The sequence below is a fragment of the Aythya marila genome (genome assembly GCF_965140915.1).
Source record: "Aythya marila genome assembly, chromosome: 19".
NCBI classification, from domain to species: Eukaryota; Metazoa; Chordata; class Aves; order Anseriformes; family Anatidae; genus Aythya; species Aythya marila.
In genome coordinates, this window is record NC_139060.1 from 10,232,625 (window position 1) to 10,250,823 (window position 18,199).

General features: G+C 45.0%; 2 protein-coding genes across 8 annotated transcripts in view; one reads left to right on the forward strand and one right to left on the reverse strand.

The window, feature by feature from the left end:
* The window catches only part of STRBP (spermatid perinuclear RNA binding protein), a 66,899-nt gene extending 61,708 nt beyond the window's left edge, over positions 1-5,191 (reverse strand). For all 7 annotated transcript variants that reach the window (XR_014318808.1, XM_082775502.1, XM_082775499.1 and 4 more), the window contains exon 1: positions 5,115-5,191. The gene's annotated coding sequence lies outside the window, so the exon portion shown is untranslated. The remainder of the gene's footprint in view (positions 1-5,114) is intronic.
* Positions 5,192-5,856: 665 nt separating this feature from the next.
* Positions 5,857-18,199, forward strand: part of CRB2 (crumbs cell polarity complex component 2) — a 62,597-nt gene continuing 50,254 nt past the window's right edge. Inside the window, exon 1 of the mRNA XM_082775497.1 lies at positions 5,857-5,896. The gene's annotated coding sequence lies outside the window, so the exon portion shown is untranslated. The remainder of the gene's footprint in view (positions 5,897-18,199) is intronic.

Consider the following 18,199-nt stretch of genomic DNA (forward strand, 5'->3'; position numbering starts at 1 on the left):
ATGTAACAACATACCTGTGGCTCAGAGAACACTAAAAACACCTCCGGGCCCAGCACTTAAAACACTGTGCTAATGCTCTGCTTTGCTGTGCTACAAGTCAAACAAGAAGTACCTTTAGTGAAAGTGTCTCCCCTCCCAGGAATCAGAGGAAGGAGAGAAGTAAAGGCCTCCCAAACCAACTTGTGCTTCTCTGCTCCTGCTATGGGACACGAATGCCTGAGAGGCGGTGGCAGCTCCTCACCACTGAGCTCACTGAGTGCTCAGCTTCGGTCACTGCTTCGCCTCTCACACCACTAACTACATCGGGAAATTCAAGGTCTAAAACCTTAATGGATATTGTTTTCTAAGATTTCTCGAGGTTCTTTGACATCTCTTGACCACCCACTAGTGAGAGTGTTGCTCCCAATCAGCTATTCAAGCATTTAATTTTTCAATAAAGTCAATTTAAAGTAAATGCACAATAAGAATGTGAAGCAGCAAAATTTAATTTACTGTGATAGCCAGACATGCCCCAATTTTATTTTATTTTTAAGCATACAATTAAGAGTAATTCAATTCCCCTATGCAGATATTAAATGGAAGAGAAGCATTGCTGTAAAAAGAGCTTAGTACTATTGGTACACAAACCTTACGACAGATAAATTAGAGCCTAGTAAAACAGCATATAATTTACATTTTGTTATGTCAATCACAAGTAGCATCTTGAGGCTCTTAAGCAGTATGCCAAGCCACAACATAAGAGCACTGCTTTAATTCAACCCGTGCAGCAGGATCACTTAAGTTTCCCCAGTCTGAGAGATCTGCTAAACTTAGGCAGCAACTGGATTTCCTAAGATTATTCCTCCTGTAGGCACCTGTAGTTTGCCAGCACATTGAGAAAACATTTTACTACGAAAGAGAAAAATTTTGCTTAGCTATGAAAAAAATCAATTAAGTAAAACAACGAGGGCATGGGTTTTAATAATCCATGGTCTTTACCACTTGAGAAACCAATCAGCAAATGTGCAGATGGCCCAGTAACAAAGCAGCCTCGCTCGGCTGCATGGAAAATCCACGCGTAGGATTAGGCTCAATTCTTGCTTTTAGCTGGCAGAGCAGGAGGGAGGGAGCAGCTCAGTACCATGCTTTACATACCTTTCAGTAGCAGCAGAACAAACCACATACTCCGAATTTTTTGTAACATTTCTCCTATACCCAGCACCTTGTCTACATTCCTATAGTGCATAGGAAATTAACGGAAAGGTCAGTATATGCCTTGCAAAGCCGAAGTATGAGTACAAGGCAACAGACCAACACGGAGCGAGGTCCAAATCCTCCTTCATTCCGTGATGTTTAACATTAAAGGACTAGAAACATAAGGTAATATAGCTACAAAATAAAGTCCAAAAATACAAAGTGCGAGAAGTCTAACTCACTCATATCATTCGCAACAATTCTTATGCATGCCTTTTCTTAAAGGGACATCAATTTAAAGTTTTTTGAAAAAGCTAAATAGAAACACTGTCTGTGAGTTGACACAGTGCATGCGCCACTATCTATGTCTTCTGTCATCATTGCGCTGTGAAAGACTCGCACATAAGAAGGAAAAACTATACAACTGCCAAGAAATGCAAAAGGACAAGTGAAGAAATACTGTCTCTTGTCTTGTAGTTTGTATTAATCATTGCTTTTAATAAAAATAGAAGCAAATATTTTCAGGTAGGACAGCACAGGCTTCTCTTTCCTTAAATATCAAGTGCTAAGTTTCTATTTGCCAAGTGCACACTGCAAGTACAACATACGCAGTAAAACTATGATTCCTGTAGAAACGTTTGAGATTTGCATTTTTCTGCCATTTAAATCTGTAACTGTAATTTTCACGTTGCTTTAAGCAGGATTTTTCCCTTTAATTTCATGGCTGCGGCGTATACAGCAGTAAAATCACCTTCACTTGCCAATATTGCTCAGTTTACAGCAAATCCAGGACACTGCCTCAGCCAAGTGCTCCTCATGCATATGTTGTCAGAACAGAAAAGCCTCCTCTCCCTGACCTCGATACAAAATAAGTTACAGAAATCAAAATGCGGTGCTCCAGTCCTCTGCTGGCATGGCTACATTTATCTTAAACCCTAACCCACCAACAGCTGCCAGCTGCCATGTTCGGCACAGACAGGACCCCGGCCTGCACACCTTCTGAGCGCCTCCTGCAACGCTGGCACCTCTGGGGGATGCTTCCCCTCCCTGGCTCCAGGTATTCACCCTCATCCAGCCCAAGCTACAGAAATCCTCAAACTGCCTGCTTTTCTTGCAGCTCCATATTTATACTCACCCCTAGAAGCGGCCAGCGTGCCTACACACATCAGCACAGCCAAGGACGAGACCCTGCAAACTTTTCTTTCTGTTCCAACAGGTCCGTCAGTGAGCACGCTCACGGTGGCTTTTTACACACACGCAAGCTTGTTAACCAGCCAGGGCATTTCCCTCTCCCTTCTTTCCAGCCATGGACGTGCTCTTCAAAGAGCTCTATTTACATGCCAAGTTACAAAGTTCAGCTGCTTCCAAAGCAACGTGGAAAAAGCGCAGCTTTTATGATTCTACAGTGAGGCTTTTTCACAAGATGAAGCAGCCTGGACTAGCTCCCCCCTCCCCTTTTTCCTTTACTCTCCCCTCCTCCCCCAACAGGCTTCACTTTTTAGATGAGACAGTTCAAAAAAATGCCTGCCCAGCCACAGACCTCGGAGGAACAGAGTGGCTTCAAAAGAAAAGAACTCTGCAACCTTAAGCATCACTGCTACCGAATGAACACCCATGGGAAAGACTCCGCTCACAAGCTGGAAACCAGTTCCCAAACTCTGCATCTGCACCGAGTTTCAGTTCTACGCTAATATTTACGGAAGGCATACCTTTTGCCCTCTGCTCCCACACTGCTCCTCTCCGCCCAATGGCTTTCTATACGATTGCTTAGCTAGCTCAAGCCTCTGTTGTAGGGATCTGCACACCAGGCCCACCTTGTGTTACACCTTTCCACTTGCCTACCACTTCTTCTCACTTGCAATTGGTTTTACAGCAGCAGCAACCAGAAGCAGCTGGAATTCCATCTTCTAGGACAAGCCACGAGGCTGGACTCAGCAACCTTCAGTCACCAGCTGGGGCTCACCCAAACACAGGGGTATTTCTAGGTAGAAGCTTCCTCCGGTTCCAAGAAATTCAGTCCTAGATTCCTACCTTCCATTTAGCCCGTGAACCCTTGGGAGCAAGACCTGGTGCTTCCTCAGCATCCTCTGGGAGGAGACGACAATACTGTCGATAGTTCAATAATAGCGATCGGCGTGGACAAACGGCCCTTTTATAAAACAGGAGTAAGAAACTTTGCCAGAACAAAAGATTCTACGAGGAATGCGAAAACAGCACTAGACTTGTGCTATCAATGACAAGATAATGAGAAACAGAAAACAAAATATTAAAACCTGACCATTAGCGATCCGTGCCCAATCTTTTACCCATTCCTTCCTTCATTCTACACTAATGTGAAGCAGAAGAAAATGATTGGAAAGTTCCAGAGAGACAAAATGACACACGCCAAGAACTTCCAGAGTCCAACTTCCTAAAAATGACCAGGAACGTAGTACAAGTCACAGCCAGCCCGTTTGCTGACACGACCTTCTACTACTTCTTCTCCAGACTGGCAGGAAATAACCTCAACCCATCCTTTACACATTTTTGATGGCCCATCTAAGAGGCAGACTATCCAAATTCTTGGAGAACTCTTCTGCTTTCTGAGAGGCTGCAAGCAACCAGCACACACTTATAAAGGAAAACACCAGTACAACCTCTACGGACACAGCCTGGCCTTACTCCTTCCCTCAGATATTTTCAAGGCCTCCCCCTGTCCCCCACCACAGGCAGCACTTTTCCACCTTCACTCCCTTGCTGCAAACACCAGGCCCTCTCTGCCTCCTCAGTTGCTTCCTTTGGGTCTCCCAAAGAGAGGTCATCACATCCTCAAAACCAAAACACAGTGAGACCGAAGTTTTCAGAGTCCTTCCTTCCCTGTTCTTTCCAAGAACAGAAAATTATTCTGCACGAGTGAAGGAAGGGAGGTTAACTTTCTGCCTTTACTGGGTTTCAGATGCTTGCCAGGACACACGGCTGTGTAAGCACAACTATTTTGACTTACGTTCCAGTGGTGCAAGCACTTTTTAGAACTGGAGATCTGAAACACCTTACGTCACGTTACGACCACCTGACAGCAGCGTGCACCTCAGTCTTCCCTCGCCTTAACCATGCTCAGAAACGTTAAGTCTTCTGTAAGAAATACCCTAAGCCTTGTATGGAAAATGAAAGGTCTGTAGGACACAGCCACGCAAATTCAGACCCATCCCAACTCCACCATTTTACCAGCCCTTCCAACGCTCTGCTCTGTGCTCTTTGGAGCAGGACGTTCTCCCCGTCCTTTCTGGGATCGCACAGCGCCATGGGATCACCAGGGAGCCCTTTGGCCGGGCAGCGGCACATCCAGCCCCACACAGAACTGGCGTTTTGCCCCCCCTGGGGACCCTCCAGCGGATCCCCAGCCTCAGAACTTCTCCCCTGCACACCAAGCAGCGGCTCCACAGCCCCCGGCGCGGGGCGAACCCAGGAAGGGGAATAAAAGGTAACAAACCCCGACCCCAACCCGACCCCAACCCCAGCGCGGGGCAGGGCGCGGGCGGCTCCTCCCGCACCCCGCGGGGCTGCGGCGCTGGGGGGGGCCCCGGGGACGCACCGGGGGGGGGCCGGGGCCGGGCTCCCCCCCCCCGCCCCCCGCTGGCCCCGCGCCGCCCCCAGCCCCCCCCCTCCCGCGCTAACGGCCCCTCAGGGCGCGCGGCCGCACCCCCCCTTCCCTCACATCTCCCCCCCCCACCCCAACGGTCCCAACGGTCCTAACGGTCCTAACGGTCCCCACGCCCCCCCCGCCCCCCCCCGGCCCTAACGGCCCCGCCGCCCCCGTCCTGCCCTTGCCTGCTGCCCGCAGTGCCCGGTGCAGTGGGCGGAGCGGTGCCCGGCGCCCGCCTCCCCTCAGGGTAGCACCGAGCCCCCTCCCCCCCCCCCACCACCGGTCCCCCCCCGTCCCCGCTCCCCCCCCACCCCCTCACCCCGCCGGCCGCCGGCCCCGCCGCAGCCCCCGGCCCGGCCCGGCCCCGTCCGGCTCCTCCGGCTCCGCAGCGGCGAGCGGGGCTCGGGCACGTGACAGCGCCCCGCGCCCCCATAGGCTGCGGCTGCCGGGCAACGTGAGCCCGCCCCCTGCCTGCACCTGAGAGGGAGCCTTACGCCGCCGGCGTAGAAGGATGCCGCGCCGCCGCGCAGAGTGCGTAGCGGAGCCCCGCCGGGCCGCCCGCTCCTCCTCCCCACCCTCTCTCCCTCCCTCCCCTCACCGCGGCGGCCTCGCGGGGCTGACGTAAAGGTGCTCGGCCCGGCCCTACCTGCGGCCACCGCGCCCCGCGTACCCCGCCTTAGCCCCGGCCGCCGCCCGCGGGGAGCGCTCCCGGCGCCTCAGGGAGCTCCCGCGGCCGTGCGAGGCGGGAGCGGCCGAGCCCGCAGCTCGGTACGCCGCTTGCGTAAAGCCCCTCAAAGAGGGCAGTGTTCCTTACGGAATCTCCGTAACGCCGCCGAGGCGGGCGCTGCACCTGAGAGGCTTCCCGTTGCGCAAGTGGCGTAGGTGCCGGCGTGCCGTGCGCAGGGTACGCAAGCGGCGCGGCGGGGCCTGGCGGAGGCGGCCGCAGGTGCGCGCGGGGAGCCGCGGCCACGGCCCCTCAGAGCGGGGGCGCCGCGGCCCCGCCTCAGGGCGCTCCTGTGAGGGCCGGTCCCGGGCCGTGCCCGTCCCGTCCCCGCCCGGCCGCTCGGCTCGGACAGGGCCCGGCCCGGGGTGAGGTGTGAGGTGAGGCCCCGGCGCTTCCCCAGCCCCTCGGTGGGAGGGAGCGGCCTGCGCTGCGCTGAGGAGCGGGGTGACCGTGCGGGCTGCTCGCCACACGGATCCCGCAGCGGCTGTCAGGCCGTTAAAATCAGGACTTGTGGGTGAGCCTGGGCAGGGTGGGCACCACAAGGAATACAGCGTGCAGTAATACACGTCTTTCTCCTCTAGAAATCAAGACAAAGGCTGACGTTCTCAGTTCCAGTTAGATTTCAGCTGCCCTGTGGTAATTCTTCCCAGCCCCAGACATCTGACGGTTCTAGAGCTCCATCTGCCACGGGCACTAACACAAAGTCAGAGAGAGAGTTCCAGTAATGTGCTTCAAACGCTTCAGAGCAGCGCTAGCATGCTGAAACCTTTAGGTATGAGGAGGGAAGATTGGGTCTGGGTTTTTTTGTTTGTTGGTATGCGTGTCAAAGAACCTCAGTACTTCTGCTTCAACATTCAAATGGCCAATATCATTACATTTGAGTGCCTCAAATGAGGATATTTGACCCATAATTTGTGCAAAAATATTATTTTTTCCTCTCAAGACTTGGCACTCCAGGATCAATGTAAGAGACAAATGTTTCCAGAGCTGTTTGCGCGAGCGCTTCAAAATTTCTGCAAGGTTTTCTAGTTTAAGTGCCTTTCAGGCTCAGCTTTGAACATATTAGTTCATGGCGATTGTACTATGTAATATAATTTCTCACACTTTTCAAAACCATAGGCTGCAGGGATGAAAGGCAATTGACTGGGGAGTGCCATGCCAAACTAATCAACGTGCAACATGCTGTGCTAAAGCAGCCTGTGAGGGAACTTTGGTAAAAGGCGGTAGTTTTTGGAATTCTGCAGTGCTGAAGATAAGCAGTAACGTTCATTCTAAAGAGAAGTAGAAAACACACGTGCATGAATAACTTTACATGTAGTGGGAGGCCTAGCTTGTTCAAACTGAACCGCTGATAGTTTGTAGGCTTCTTTGCAAGGCTGTGGTGTCAAGGGGATGCTTGAACATTATCTGGTATTTTTGAATTTTCCCAGCATCCCCTAAACAACTGAGGGAATCACAAAGGCTGTAGAGACACAGAGACAAAAAATGAGCTGAAGCACTTTGCCAGAGGTAACACGCCCAACTCATGTAGTCTGGGTTAGACTTCCAAGCTGAGTATGGAAAGGAAACTCACAACCTGAGTACTGCACAGCGATTTCTTCTTTCTCCTGAATGGTCAGACTAGCTGAGGGTGGTCTGACTTGTGCTGTGTAGATTTTGTACTGTGACAAGTATATAATGGGTTATAACCAGTTATATGGAAAAACATACCGATCTGAGATGTTAATGTAGAGCACACAGAGTAAGTGACTGAACTCTTCTATTTATTTCAGAGACATTTAATATAGAATTAGCTTGTAAAAATATCCATGCCAAGACTGATTTTACAGCTTGCAGATCTCATATGTGGTTATGTTGCATTCTGTACATCTGATAATTTTATTACCAGTATTAAATAAAAAATAGAGGAAAGGAAGGGGTTGGTATATATGACCAACAGTTCTCATGGGGACCGAAAACAACCAAACAAAAGCCAGAATAACAGAGGAACTCTTTGCAAGAAGCTGTTGATAGTTACTGATTTTAAGCTTGGAATGAACCAGGCACTGAGATCCTGTGAGGCAGCCCCATGGGACGGTGTACTTGGATGATCCAGCATCAGCTACAAATGCTACATTGAGGACTAAATGGCTATTAGCTATAGCAAAGAGAAAAATCCTACGTGAGCAAGGATGAAATGTAACCTATCAATTTTCAAGTGTCTGGTATTGTTTACAGACAAATGGGCATGTTCACACAGTGCCTGAGGGAAGAGGCATTCTCTTGTTATAAAACAGAAAAGAAATCTCTGTTTGAGACTTGCCATTGTCCAGTGACCCAGTTCTTTACAGGTTTCAAATTCTGCCTTCAGACATATGTACCAAAGTTAATGGGATTTGTGCAAAAGTATCTGAGGACAGACTTTGAATTGGAAAAAAAAAAAAAAAAGCTGTTTGAGGCATATATTTTAGAAATCTTCATGAAAAAAAACAAAAAACAAAAAACAAAAAACTCTTTATATGTGCAATTAGTTTCTTCAGGTTCTAAGAACTAAAAAAAAAAACAACAAACAAAAACAACAGAGAATTTGAAAACGAACTTGTTTGACTTTACATCTTTTTAACCTATAAAACCAAATAATTTCATGTGCTTAACTTTAATTTCAGTGGGAGTAATGACATTTAATGTGACCGTTTGCATGCTTTGAAGTTTGGCAGTGTCTGAATACTTTCCACACAGGAGACTTGGATTTAGACAGGTGATAAGTTAAGATGATGGTTTGCAACTGCAAAGTATTTTGAAGAAAATACTGAAGTTTGACAAAGCAGCTCGTCTTTAATGATAGGAATGAAGTCAGAAACAATTCCATATAATGTAAAACAATGTCTAGAGCTTTGTTACATCTTGTATATTTGGTAGTAAGGAGAAAAGTAACGAAGGGAAGTAGAATGCCAAAGGATACAGGAAACAAAGTGGAAAGTCATGATGTCATCTGGCTTCTACAGGAAAAAAAATAAAAGAGCAGAAGGTGAAGGTTAAAGGGTTGTAATGTAAGCAACATGAAGTAGATGGAGAGTGGATTAAAGCAGTAGTCATGAAAGGTAAACATAAAACAAAGTCCCTATCTTTGTAGGGCAACTGTGCAGATATTAAAACCAATATTTCTGCAAATCTGCATTAAAATCAAAAGCTCAGTACCCGTGTAGTCAATTTGTGGTTGTGGTCCGGAGTGCGGGAAGGGAAAAACCAGCATCTCAGAAGAAGGGAGAGAATCAAACAGATGACTTTCTGGGGTAGAGGCTACTTAAAAATCTCAAATCTATGCTGCAAAACAAATGACAGTATGCGTGAATCTGATTCTTTGTGTACCTAAGTCATTACTAAGAGTTTGACAGATTACTCACTAGTATTTTGTGTAATCCTGAACAATAGTTGTTTAGTTGTTTGACTTTGGACTGGAAGCAAAGGAGATAAAATTGTACTGGAGGAAAATTAGACTCCGAGGGGAGAAATCATACAGTGAAATGTGCCACAGTGCTCTTCAGGTCCCAGAGCAGGCTCTGTGGGGTTACATTTCAGAGATCTTTTTAGCGATAGGGATGAGGATCAGCCTGAAAAGCAAGCAGAACTGGAACCAAGTAAGTGGGAAACACTTTCAGGTTATGACTAATGCAATTATTAGAGACTACTGCATGCGCTGAGGTGGATTTAGCTTCAAATAAGAACAGAAGCTATGCCATGTGTGATTGATTCCAGGTTGGGTTACAATTTAGAAGTGCAATTAGTGAGTCATTTGCTATTTTGTATCAATTATTAAAAACAACAAAGGTCTAGGTTAAAAAAAAAAAGGTGCATATTCCAGTCTGTGCTACTCTACCTGTTAATCTTCTGACTCCACGTCTTTGTTTAATGTCTTAGCTTTGCAGAGTGTTGTGATGTAGTGCTCCTCCTATTAACAAGTGAATTTCTGAGCTCTGTACCAGCACTCAGCATATCAGTCCCTTTGGTCTGCCCCCATCACTGCATCCCTTACTCCTTTCTTTGGCTAGAACCAGCCCAGGTGAAGTTGTCTATAGTGAACCTGCACATCAGCAGCTTCCTGAACCAAAAGTGCTTTCATCTTGTCTTTATAGATGCTGTTTAGGACACGGCGCAGTGTAGCTAGTCTTGGGCATCCCAACATCTAGCCGGTTCTGCGGGCTGTGCTGCCGTCAGTCCCCTTGTTCCCTCACCACCCCCTGGCAGCTGCTGAGCCTGTAACTCCAACTTTCCACTGGTGCTCATGACAAAACGCAGAGCAGTGAACAGCTGGCTTTGAAACTGAGCATGCTTATGCAGACGTCTTTTCTGCTGAGGTTGTTTTGTTGTGGCAGGTATTCCAGGTGTGTTTCCTGAGAAATTAAAGCTATGGAGTTAACTTAATACTTTTTTTTTTTTAAATACCTGTAGCGTCCCCCAAGAGGGGAAAGAGAATTTTTTAGGACTGTTGCAGTATTGCTTATCACTTGCATATGTTGTCACGTGTGAACATAGGTCAGTGTGGAGGAAAAAAAAGTAATTTTGATTCTTGTCTCAAAGTGTTTCTGCAAGTTGGTAGAACTTAAATTCTTGCTGATAGTATGGTGTCAGTCCCTACTGAGAGGCAAGTGAGAAGGAGCAGTAGTTACTGGCGTTTGACATCACTCGTACAACAATTGTGGACCTTCAGGGGAAAACAGAAAACATGTAACAACCTTAAATGAGCATTTAATTAAAATTTCTGATAAAGGTGAGGCAGTAATCATCTGAAGTCTCCTGATCCTTAGCATCTCTCCCTTGGGAAATGGGGTGTTGTTATATGATCTGACTTCTAACATTTGTCTTTTATCATGAAAGGAAGTGCTTTCACCTGTTGTGTGCACAGATAAATATTTTGATGTACATTCGGAGGAAAATTTGTGTCTTTCTAGAGAAATGGTTATACAGTTGTCAGGGTAATGACTTTCAGGGAGGAATGTGATTGGACAAGAGAAAGGAAGACAGCAGTTCGGTGAAGGGTCTCAGTTTGATATATTACATTGTTCTTGGTTTTGTTTTCCTTTATCTTTGAAGTTTAGGACAGAAAACCTGCCATCATCCCAGAGTAGCAACACCCTGGGTGGCCTTTTTATCACTAAGTCAGAGTAACTGGGCAGGACCGTGCCTCCACTGTAAAGAGACCCTGTCACAGAGGAGGTTTTCCAGGTCAAGATTAAAAGCAAAATATCTATCGTCACGTGAGCCTTTCTACTGCGCCCATATTTTTCTAAATGCTTGTGGCTTATCTTTAATGTTTGTACTGCTATCAAAAATAAACCCAGCTTCCATCTCCGCGGGTGTTGTATGTAACGTCAACACTGAATAGGCTTTTTCATTCTTAAATGCTAATTTTCTTTCCGTTTTCAATCTGTTTCTGGTACAAAAGGTTTTTGTTTTCAGTGCTTTTTTTTTTTTTCTCTTTTGTTTTGTGACTGCATGTTTTCTTCTCCCCATATCTGTTTTTGTCTATAGCAGTCTGTATTTTTTGATGAAAGCAATAGCTGAGTGTCCATCAATGACCCTGAAGCCTAGAGCCAGAGTCAGAGTTTGTGTGAGTGCAGCTGGCGATACAGTCATAATAAGAAACAAAGCAGAAGAAAAAAGCTTTTACCAAGATTCATTTTCATCAACAGAAAGAGGAGAATTCTTAGGAATAAGAGTAGTCAGACAAAAATAAAAAGCTTTGAACCATGCTCAAAAATCCAGTCTAAAAGTCTTGCTGTAATGAGGACTGTGGTTATAATGCAGTAGTTTTACAACATCATTAAAAAATTTGTGAGACTACAACAAGAATTCAATAGCATTTGGAAAATGTTCACAGGCATAAAATTCCCTTGGCATAAAATCCTGGCCTTGCTGAAGCTGGTGCGAGTATTTCCTGAATGGAGTGCTGTCCAGATCCAGGAGCTCAGCATGGGGACAGGACAGTTCCTGATGTTTATTCATCCTTGAGTAGTAAAACTTTGGAGCAAACAGATGTGGTCCTGTACACCAAAACCTAGATCTGACAAATGAGTATTGATATATACATATATATATGTATCTCTCTCTAACTAGAATCATGGGAGAAGACATACCTTATAATGTTTTACCTTTTTCATGATGTTGTGATGTGTTCCTTGTGTTGTATAAACTAGAAGCAGCCTGTCAGTGTTTGAGAATATTTACCCAAAATGCTGCTGCTTAACTACCTGGTATTATCATATAAAGTGATAAATGGAGAGAGATCTGCAACAGGTACGGGTCATCTTCCAGACATTAGGTGTGTACTTCAAAATTTCGTAAACTTCGATTGATATCCTGAGGTGTTGTCTAGATGTAGAGTACGCAGTAGCTGGAGATTTCAGTAAGCCTTTACTAGCGAACGAGTTGTGTGTGCTGCTGGAGCAGCAGGAAGATTTGTATGTCTGCGTCATATGAGTTATGTAGATGGAAATGCTGATCATCAATTTTGAAGTGTATCAGATTTCCCCATTAAGGGAAAGTTGAGCCCAGTCTGTAAAGATGATCCTCGGGGCAGCCCAAAGTGTTTGGTAGGGCAGATACCCTCATGACGATCACACAGCAGCAAAGAAGCTCCCAGGGTTTACCTGCCCAAATGCAAGCCTAAAGCGGTCAGGTCATTAGTCTCAGCAGTCTAATCAGCTGTAATTTAGAGTCTTCCAACCGGATATGGGTAGGAAACTTTTTCTTCTCCTAAGCCATTTTGAGGAAGCAGGAGCCTGTACAGATGTGGAAGGTGGAGTTACTGTGTAAGAATGTGGAAATAAGTGAATGAAATGTTTAAAAATGTAGAAGACCAATTTCCCTGCTGAGGCTGAAGAGACTGCAGGTTGGAGGCCTCCTTGAGGGAAGACAGTAAAGGACTTTAAAGTCAGACAAGCTGTCTCTGTAACGGGGTAAGGCAGTGGGGCAGGTACCTCCTCTAGGTATGACAGGGCAATGTGCTGGAGTAGGGTAGATGTCATAAAATAGATTAAACCTGAGACATCCAAACAGATATACTGCTGTATTTTCACTAGAGTGTATTTTACATTCATTTTCTCATTGTTAGTGCAGCACATCTGTGAGTGTAGAAGTGCCTCGTGCTGCACGTGGTCTTTGCTCCATGGCTCAGATTTGCCCCGAGGAGCTGGGGAGGCCCCGTCCCTGGCAGGGCTCAAGGCCAAGCTGGATGGGGCTGGGGGCAGCCTGGGCTAGTGGAAGGTGGAACCAGATGGTTGTAAAGGTCCCTTCCAACCCAACCCATTCTGTGATTAGAAGATAGATTCCAAGTCCTCAATTTCAGATTGTCTTGCATTAGACTGGGAGAATGAAGGCTTTCGTTATATCTTCTTTTTTTTTTTTTTTCCCCCAGTTAAAGTACCAAGTACCTTTGATGTAGATATGTGTTGTTATCCTTTTTTTTTTCCTATTCTGGGTTCTGGTTTGTCAGTTCTGCCTCTTACACTTCCGTGTGCAGTGTCTATCATTTAACTCAACAAATGAATGTAAAAATCCTATTATACACAGATGTTCGTGGAGCTGTGACTTTTTATTTATCCCACTTGCTATTTGATAACCTACATGATTTTAGCTCTTCTGATTACTTATTTAAGGGCTATTGATCTCTCAGGTTCCTTCTGAGGGGCTGCACAGAACAGTGGATAACACAAATCGCATGATAGCTGCCTGCAAATTCAGGCAAGCTGTAACAGTGTAGTAACAAGGCAAGTGGCTTATCGCAGGCTAAGTTCTATGTGAAATATTTATGTACTGATTTAAATACTAAAGAGCTGGAGTTCATGTAATACTGGGAATACAGCTATAGGACAGTCCACCGTTGAATCTTAGCAATTTTGATCATGCTTAAATGTTACTGATAATGTTACTCTCCCTTTGCTAATAAAACCCAGGAAAACTTTTCTGAGATTCAGTAAAGATTTCTTTTAATTTATTTTTGCATATTCACAATTAATCTTTACAGACTAACTAATCACAAGTTTGCTAAGTGATTAAGTGAGATGTGTGAAAAGCAGAAAATATTTTAAAGGATAATTTCCTATGGGGCACTAACAAACACTCATAGCTTGAAACCAGCATGGTGTATTTGCTGTAGATATTTAGTGTAACAAGAATTCACTGTATGTAAAATTAAACTGTTCTTAAATTACTGGAAAATTGTAAATGGGGAAGACAAAGGAAAGAGGAGATTTTCCTGTATCCTTTCCGTCCTCCATTTTGCATCCTGCAGTTAGTAACCAGCCTGAGTATCAGCACTCCCACTGGATAACAATCTTCCAGGTTTGTGCTGCTTTTACCCTGAAGCATAGCTGTTCTTCCCAAGGGACAGGCAGAATGCAGTCAATGCTGCTTCTCTATTCTGTACTCACTAATTGATCTCTGGCTTGGTGACTTCCAGCAAGGTCACAGAATTGGCAGCTAAAAAAACCAACGTCCTGTGGAAAATTTAAAGGGAAAGAGTAGAAGTACATAACACGGGCTGGTTTTTTAATATATATATTTTAAATATTTATTTATAAATATAATCAAAGATCCTACAAATACATATAATTCTGCAGTAGTCTAAAACTTGGATAGAACCGGTACCAGCAGTTTGCCCACTGTGACCTGTTTCTTCAGTTTGTGAGTGATGCCCTCCCCTGAAAGCTGCTTTGTTCTCTCTGTAACTCTGCTTCTGTCTCCGTTCTAACAGGGCATCAGCAGTCTAAGTATAGTTCAAATCCTGTAAAGGTAGAACGATTTCTAAGCAAGTACAGTTTGATCTTCTCCAGTTTTCTTTGCAGAAGGCTTGTCATCATGCTGGTCTTCAGAGACACCCAGGTGTGCTTTCTGCAAAAGGGCTTGAAATCATACTCTGCTTCCTCAGGAACAACTGATTCGTTCAAGCATTTTATTGTTTGAATGGTGATTGAAATTTGGTTAAAACACAAAATACCTGAACTGTCAGTCTCCAAATGCCAGCCTGTATCGCTCATTTAGACACTGTACAAGTAGTGCTCACTGTCTTTGTCATTGTTACAGTAATGCGCCTTTTACAGTGCTCTGAATGCTGGCGGCTGTGCTCAGCAGGTAGCAGTACAATGAGCACAGCCCGTGTTCCAGGGCCACATACGGTCTGTTACGCTGTTGAGCCATTCTAAGGATATTTACGTGCTTTTTTTTAAAGCTGTGTAGCATGCTGCATGTGTCTGGTCTAGCAGAAACATGGGAGAAATGCAAATCAAAAGGTGCATTAGTGAAACGTCAGTGCTTACATATATGAAAGGCGGAAGAATGCACAAGGTTTGAGTAAGGTAAATAGTCCAAACTGCATTGCCAGACTGGAATCCTCGGGGTAGAATGAAGGGATTTTATGAGGGGTGTAGCAGAGACTGGAAAAGCTCTTTGGTTGACCGGGTGCAACTGGTGTGGGATACATATGGGCATCTTCTGAAAATGTTGTGAAGATACAGATCTGTTGTAGGAAGAAGCTAGAGAGGCTTTGGATGGATGCAGAGGCCAATGCTGTTGGCATCATAAGTTAAGAGCTTGGATACCCTGGTGCTAAGAGCCATATGAATAGGAAACATATGTTTTATTACCTGGGAACTCCTCCGTGCAGATTTGTGTTCTCACCTGAGCTTTTCCAAAAGAAAGGCTTGCAGCAATTCAGCAAATCCTGGATTTATTGTATTATGTAATAATGTTCCAAGTGACATCATTTTGAATTACTGGAAGTTTGGTAGATGGCATGTTTGATCCCTGCAGTAACTACTCCCATTGCGAATTTGTGAATTGTGCAGAAGAGTTGGTTTCTCTCCTACATGTACACAGTTAGTCTGCTCTGTATGTTAGCTCATATTTATTTCTTCATGGAAAGCTAACACATCTTCAGTAGCAGCAATAATTATTCTAGAGCCTGAAAGTTACCAGTATCAAAACATCTTGGTGTTTTCATGCTCCTTTTCTCAGCAACCATTTAGTGTGTCAGAAGAGGCCCCGAATATTTGGATTAATGCATGCTTTGTAAATAGAGCACTCCTATTTGATGAAGTGCAGCTGGTATACACAGAGCCAGCTTGGCTAACCTGGTAAGTCAGCTAGATGAAGTTTAATTAAAGTTTTATGAAATGGTTTATACTGAGATGATCTTTAATTATGTCAGTGTTTCTAGATTAGAGTTTGTTTGTGTGGACTAAACAAACAGTAACAGCTATGGTTAGGTGAAATTATCATTATTCAGGAGGCTGAGTTATTTATTTCTGAGGTTAAATGCCTGTGGTTTATAAACTCTGTCCTGAACTTCAACTTGTACAATCTGTACAAAGATTCCTGTCAGAAAAAAAAAAAACAGTTGACAGAAGTGACTTGGCCTTGAAAAGCCTTTTTCCTAATCCTGCTCTGCTAAATACCGTCCAGTTGGAAGCGTTCTGGCTTGCAGCTTGTCAGCAGGGATGTTCTGGAACCGTGTGTGTAACTTTCTCTGACTGCCACTGGAATTATTGTGGAGTTGGAGACTTGGGTAGAGAGGAGTAAACGCCGGGGTCCCAAATGTGTAGGGAGCAGAAAGTCCTGTGGCCAAAGTTAGGCATAAACTCAGCTCCGGGTTCAGCTTGGTCCTTCTGTAAAAGTCCTGCAAAGGTGAATTTGTCTGCTCCCTGTCGCTTGTAGATCAGGTGGGTAGTTATTGCTGTGTGCATTTATCAGTTCGCAATGTTGTGATGGTTTCAAAAAGATTCTGAAACAAGAAGGGGAAAACACAGATGCAGAAAAGGAAATGTAAATTCAGTCATGTAAATTCAGGTAGGTCCCTTGACTTGCTCCCTTGCTCCTGTGTTGGGCAAAACCACTGCAGTCATGGGGTTGCTCCTCTCAAGGGAAAGAAGGTTGTGGCCATAGAATCAAAAACTTTTGCAGCATATGTATAATAAAATATGCAGCTTCCTCACATGTGGAATGATGAGCTAGGTCTCATGAGGCTGACAGCAGCATCTGGTTGGAGAATACTGTTTATTCACATTGTGAAAGGAATCACAGTTAGGAACATACACTGTGCTTACAATTGCTCTCAGTAAAATAGCAATCGAATTATCTGCTAAAGGCTTAAAGATTAGACACGATGTTTTTGGAAGAGGGTGTGGAACAAGCTTAATTCCATAACTGCAGGAAATCCATTTTCTGTTCATTGTGACTTGCAGCAAACAGTTTGGTGGTTCAGAACTTCTAATGCTCTTTCTTGTACAAAGATAGCTGCTGGTGTTTGATGTTTTAACTCGTGTGAGACGTGCTGCCGCAGAGAGGAGGCAGAAAATGGATGTGTTAAATTATCACGAACCCCCGAGCTAATACGGTTTATTCTACTACAACTCGAAGTGATTAATTGAATAAATGTTTGTTTGAATCTTTAATTTGTCTATAAATATGGATAGTAATTAATGCGGCGGCAAGAAATTATCTTCAGAGTCACCTTGAGCAGAGAATAAGCATGCACGATGCATTCCTGGGAACCAGGAACGTGCTGATGGTATCCAACCTCTGCCACCAAGTGGCAGCGGGGTATCACTGCCCGGCATTGGCCCCAGCCGGAGGAGGCCTGGCAGCAGGGCTGCGCTGCTCAGCCTGCCAGCATGGCCCTGGTTTCAAGGGAAGAAGGGCATCGTGCTAAGGGGAAGGAAGACAAAAGCAGATTCTTTAAGCAAAAGTAGACCTGAAGTTTCAGAAGTTTTTCTCAGCGCAAAGCAAACACCAGCCTGCATGCGTGACTCTGACAGCTGCTGTTTTCTGCTTCAAACTTGTGCTGGGGGAGCAGCATTCAGTATTTTGCTCAGTGCAGGGTACAGACCTAATCTAGAGAAGCAGCAGGGTGGGGAGAATGCTTCTGGCTGCTGTCTGATGAAATGGACGAGGAGAGATCAACCTGTAAAACGCTCAGAGGGTTAATCGTTTATCTATGAAAAACAGAAGAAATGGAAAGAAGGGGATGGGATTAAGGATAGACCAGAGATGGGAGCTTTTATACTGAAGGGATCATTTGTGTATGTGTATGGTACTTACAGATTCATTCTAGGCAGAACTTGATACAGTGATTAATGTAGGTGTTAGCACCACTGCGTGTGATGCTGACATGACAACACTGGAAAAAAAAAAAGAAAAAGAAAAAAAAACCTTTTGTTTCCACGTGACAGTAGAACTAGATTATATGAACGTTATGAGAGCTGATTCATTTCTGTCCTTCACAGAAAATGGCAGAGATGTAAATATTGAATTAGAATAGCAAGAGCAGTCATGCTTTTCAACAGAATAGTAAAACTACTGATTAGAGCAAGTCCCAAAATAATCTGAACAGTTCTGGGGTTTGGCATATGTTGTAAAACCACTGCCTGATGTGAAAAACACAGTGTGTATTCTGTATTTAAACACTTCGCATCTACTGTAGAGAGGCTGCTAGAGTGGTGAACAGGTTAGGCCTTGTAGGCTTATAGGTGTAAAGTGCTTACATGTTAGGTTATTCTTGAACAGAATTTGGGCTAAATAAGAGTACAGCGGGATACAGGAGGAAGTTTTTGCTCACCAGCAAAGTGTTTTCTTCTGAGAGGGCTGCAGTCAATTACTTGCAGTGAGGACGGGTACACAGATCGTCCCTGGGAACGGCAGCAGCCTGG